The sequence below is a fragment of the Capsicum annuum genome, chromosome 1, assembly GCF_002878395.1.
Source record: "Capsicum annuum cultivar UCD-10X-F1 chromosome 1, UCD10Xv1.1, whole genome shotgun sequence".
NCBI lineage: Eukaryota > Viridiplantae > Streptophyta > Magnoliopsida > Solanales > Solanaceae > Capsicum > Capsicum annuum.
In genome coordinates, this window is record NC_061111.1 from 23,853,203 (window position 1) to 23,858,907 (window position 5,705).

The 5,705-nt window shown below is 36.1% G+C and overlaps 1 long non-coding RNA gene across 1 annotated transcript; it reads right to left on the reverse strand.

The window, feature by feature from the left end:
- Nucleotides 1-1,295: 1,295 nt before the first annotated feature.
- LOC107871110 lies at nucleotides 1,296-5,078 on the reverse strand. The gene is made up of 3 exons (XR_007043964.1): nucleotides 4,496-5,078; nucleotides 2,271-4,411; nucleotides 1,296-1,793 (listed from the first exon to the last, which is right to left on the reverse strand). It is a non-coding gene; the product is annotated as an uncharacterized LOC107871110 (long non-coding RNA).
- Between the last annotated feature and the right edge of the window lie 627 nt (nucleotides 5,079-5,705).

Below are 5,705 nucleotides of genomic sequence, written 5' to 3' on the forward strand. Positions count from 1 at the left end.
TGAATTGCATCTTGAAAGCATGATACGAAATGTCTTGATTTATACTATGACTTGAATATGATTTTTGAAATAAAAAGAGAGGGTTATGCATGTTGTGAAATGTTGAATATGCATATAATGAAAGAGTGCATGGTTTTGCCAAAAGCGCATGACCACCATATGTTTGTAGAACTCTTGCATAGTTTTGACTTATGTTTCGAAACATGAAATCTCTTATGCTATTTGCAATGTTGGGTGGTCTGAATTGGGTTTTAAATGAAAGAATTATGCTTAATGCATTATGGCCCAGAATTGCGACTTGCAAGTCTTGGTATGACGATATCAAATCAGACAATGTCACAACAGACACAGAAATTAGACTTTATCAGACTTTCATGATTTAGAAACCTCAAAATGATACATGTTCAGAAAAGGTTAAAAATGAGCATAAAGAGATGTTAGGTGGTTCCCCGAAGAGGGCACGAGTTCAGATAACTCATTGCCCAAAATCGTGATTTGCCGATCCGAGTATATTATTGTACGCTAACGACGACCCTGTGACGTAGTAGATTCAGAGACTCCCAACCCTTGCGGCAAACTTGGGTTGGGGGCTTCCCCGCCGAGTCAATGACGGATTCCATACAGCCCGTGGAGTATCAGAATTATAGGGGAGTGCCACCTAACTCAGAAGTAATACAAAGATTAGAAAAATGGCATTGACAGAAAGGTTTTATGATTATCAGAAATGCCCATGTGTTTCGAATTTACATCTTTCATGATGTTTTATGACGTGCTCTCAACTATTTTATTTATATAAAAGCTTTATTTTGGATTTGCTCTGCGTACCAGTACATCTGTATTGACCTCCCTCCCTCCAGGTTCTGAGGCACAGTCTAGGGGTCCTGATAAGTGGTAGATTTCATCAGACAGGAGTGAAGAGTACCAGTTGGTGAGCCTTCTATATTTCAGAAGGCCTAGTTTCTTTAAGACAGTTATTATTTATTATGGTTTTTGGTCTACTGGGAGCCTTGTCCCAGTTTTCAGACAATTGTTATTTGATCACGTAGTAGAGATTTCGCAGACGATTTTCAGACAGTGTTTAGTTAATATTGGATTTTATTCCTCATTGTTAAATTAAATTCAGAGTATGACCATGTTTTCGTAGCAGACTTTATTTTCGCATTTCCTATTTATATATGAATGGTGTATATGATTACAAGTTAGAAGGGCTCTCGGGCCTTCATGATTCGGGATGTTCGTCACAGCCAGGGCCCTGGTTCGGATCGTGACAAAGAAGAAACATGATATCTACTTGAAGGATTATATTACATAAAAAGAAGAATAAACACGAAACGAACTTTGTAAAATAATTGAAAAGAAATCAATCTCTTAAAGTTTTACGTACTAGCCCAACAATTTGTATCGGTGAAGAAAAGAATTTAGTTTGATTGAAGCGTCTCTCTTTAGAAATAAATGTTTCATCTACTGGCCCAAAAATTGAGTTTGGATCTTGTTAAGCGTTGCCTGGACATTGTCCATGGTAATTCGGTCCTGGGGCAAATCGACGGTACATTCAAGAGCTACTTCCAGTACTGATCTCAAACAACAAACGTTCATCATCTCTTGAAAATAAATTGGCATCCACAATGTCCATGATCCTATGAGAGGATATGCTTCCGCTACCCATTTCTTCAAAGTAAGCTCTCTAACAAATAGATCATCTACTGGCTTCTTTCTTGTGAAGGTTTCCACCAATAAAATGCCGTAGCTGTAAACATCCCCCATTGTTGACACTATCCCTTCTGACCCGTATTCTGCAAAATTTTCCCGTTTAGTTCATCAAATTAGCCATCAAAAGGAGAAATCAAATACATTTTAAGCATATGTATCTAGATGCCTAGTCCTCTTATAGAGGTTCATTAATTAACCTAATTGGTTGCTTATGAAAATACAATTATGGATGTTGAAGAACATGCTATTCTTCATTAAAAGAGAAATGGTTGGGGCCCATTAGAATGAAAAATATCTTCGCATCTAGGGAAGTTTCAGGCTGTGGAAATATGGGTTTTTTTTCAGTATTGTAAGGATTCTTAACCATCAGTAACTTAAGTCACGATGACAGAAATTCGCTCCCGCAAGGAGAAACTTTTAAGTCTGCTAAACTAGTTTATTCATTGAGAACCTAAAGTTTGAAACCATGAAATTTAAATCTTGGATATACCTGCTATATAAATACATACAGATACACATATACAGTATAAGTTAAAGAAATTAGTTAATAGAGAAGTAACCTGGTGCCATGTAGCCAATGGTGCCTAAGGTCTTGGTCAATGCCACTGGATCATGCGCCATCAAGAGTTTGGATATACCAAAGTCACTTACTCTGGCAACCATGTTTCCATCCAAAAGAATGTTACTTGGTTTTAAGTCACAATGGACCACGACAAATGAATGGCCTTGATGTAGTTACTCTTTAAGGCACAAGCCACATCAACCATAATTTTTAGCCTCTGGATTAAATCCAAGAAATTTTTGTGAGAGTAAAGCCAATAATCAAGATCTCCATTAGGCATGTACTCTAGCACCAATGCCTTAAAATCAAGATTTGCACAACTTCTTATCACCTTAACAAGATTCCTATGCCGAATGTTACGCAAAACCTTACACTCCAAATCAAACCTGTTGAATGCAGCTTGCACTTGTGCATTGAAAACCTTCATAGCAACTACTGTCCCATTTGTAAATGTCCCCTTATAAACCAAACCAAGGCTTCCCTTTCCAATCAAATTCGATTCTTCAAAGTTGTTAGTCCCTTTAACAGTTTCGTAGTAAGAAAACCTCTTGTGTGATAATTCACCCTACCAATCGGACCACAAAGGAATAAGTTGGTTGTTCCGTTTTCGATATTTCAACCACCAAATACTGCTTAAAATGGCTATGACTATTGCTCCAGCTACAACTGGTCCAAGAAAAAAATTGTAGTGCTGTTTTGCTCCTGTTTCTTCTCATATCGCTCTGGTTTTTGCATGCCTTGACGAGGAATCTAGCAATCCACATAACTCTGTGTTGCCGATGAATGATTCAGCAGTAAAATTACCAAAAGGCCCTCCATCTGGAATTTCACCAGATAACTCATTGAAAGAGACATTTAAATAGATGAGATGCTCAAGCTTTGTCAATGACATTGGAATTTGGCCCGATAAATTGTTATGTGAGAGATCCAAGTATTCCAAGCTGACCAAATTTTCAAATGACTTAGGTATAGCACCATCTAACCTATTCATATCTAATGAAAGATTAACCAAATTCTGAAGTTGTCCAATGGTGCTTGGAATTTGACCAAACAACTCATTGCCTGATAGATATAACTCACTTAAACCCCTCATATTTCCAATTTCAATGCCAAAGGACCATTTAACTGATTATACAACAAATTCACAATTGAGATATCCTTATTACTCCAAAAATTTAATGGAATACTTGAACTTAAAGCATTGGAATCTAAATAAATATTTCCCAAACACCCTAGTACTTTCCCTGTAAGCCGATTTCTTCTCAAGTCCAAAAAGTACATTTCTTTGATATTGCATAAGCTTTGAGGTATGATCCCATCTAATTTGTTCTCATACATTCTCAAAGTTTGTAACTTGTTCAAGTTTCCCAATTCTTGAGGAATTGAACCAATCAACTCATTGGCTCCCAGTGTTAACCATGACAAGTTAGTCAAGTTACCAATTTCAACTGGGATTTCCCCCCTGATTCCACAGTCATAGGCGATGAACCTCTCAAGAGATGACGACAAGTTAGTCAAGGATGATTTCGGAAGAGTGCCCCTAAACTGGTTGTCTCCAATCATTAAAAATGTCATGAATTTGCAATGTGAGAGGGATATTAGAAAACTTAATTCACCCGTAGAAGGATCATTTGTAAACTGATTCCTCTGCAAGTTGATGCTTTGAATCTGCTGGAGATTTACTCCAAGATCAATTGGTACATTTCCACTAAACATGTTCCTTCCAAGATCAAGAAAGTTGAGCTTAGTGGCATTCGATATAGAGTCAGGAAGTGTACCACAAAACTGATTAATCCCAAGGTAAAGTCCCTTGATTTGGAAGGCTATACACTAAGTCTGAAGGAAGTTTGCCAGACAGACTATTTGCAGCAAGTGCTATTACTTTTAGCGATGAAATGTTGAAAATTCCATGAGGAACTTCACCTGATAGCATGTTGGATCCAAGATATAATTCTTCAAGACTAGAAAGATGTCCCAGTTCTTGAGGAATATTACCACAGATTTTATTCTCACCAATGTCTATCATCACCAAAGTTGACAAATTCCCAAGAGTTGATGGCAGTGTTCCAACTAACTCGTTTCTTCGAAGGCTTAATCTTCGAATTGAAGAGAGGTTCTTCATTTCATTTGGTATGCTTCCTGCAAATGCATTCCAAAAACCTAATTAACGATCACATTCACAATTTGGTTATGTCTACTCTGGCTGCTCAATATTACTATTACCTGTAAGGTTATTCCCAGCAAGAAATAAATCTTGAAGCTTTGTCAAATTCCACATGTCTCTTGGCAAACTCCCTGTTAATAAAACATATGATGAACACAACCATATACTCCTCATCCCAATTTATGAGACATTTTTCACATATCTAAAGTTGACAGACATATGCCGTTATCAGTACATATGACTGCTCCCTCGGTCCCAATTTATATGATGTGGTTAGATTGGGCATGGAGTGTGAAATGACTTATGAAATTTGTGATTGAAAATGAACTCATAAGTATATGTGGTTATAAATCATCCCATTAAGGTGGAATTGACATTTCAAAATTAAATTATTACTAAAAATAAAAATGTCTCATTCTTTGGGATCGACTAAAACGAGAAATCTGTCATATAAATTGAAACAGAGGGAGTAGAAAAAGTTCTTCTGAGTTTTGATCTTAGAATATAATGATTGAGAAGACAGAAATGTGACTTAATATATCAAGACATGAGATTAGTGGGTCTTCTACTTAACCAAGTGGCATTAATTTATTGGTCCACATGGACTTTTAACCCCAACCATAAGACCCAATCCTTCCCTGCTAAACCCAACTAACTATGCTCTCCTCAAATTAGTTTGAAGAATAAACAATTAATGCTAAGAGTAAAATAGAAAAATAAAATTATCCTTCTTTGATATGTCAAAAATAACAAGTAAAAGTGAAATTCAATTAGAAAATAAGTGAAAAGTAATTCTGAATGGGGGAGCGGTAGTAAATGAATAGTAATTAATAAATAGTCATCTAAATGTTGGAAAATATATACTTAATAACAAGGATAAAATAGATAGAAAATAATAAATTATTTCTTATTTTTTGAAACTGGACAAGTAAAGTTGAACAACTAACTGACAAGTAAAGATGAATGAATGAAGTAATTTGAAACAACTACTTTCAGAAATCACGACAAATAATTTGAGACGAAGAGAGTACCTGTGAGCTGATTATATGACAAGGAAAGGTAAACAAGTTGTGTGCATTGATTCAGCCCACTTGGGATTTGGCCTACAAATTGATTATCTGAAAGTCATAAACCTTGCAGATTTGGAAGCATAGTACAAAATCCCTCTGGGAGATTCCCACTAATTCTGTTTCGTCCATTTGGAGGGGGTGCGGATATGTAATAGATGTAATAGATTTATTAGGTTTCTAGTGAATCTATTTTTATTTG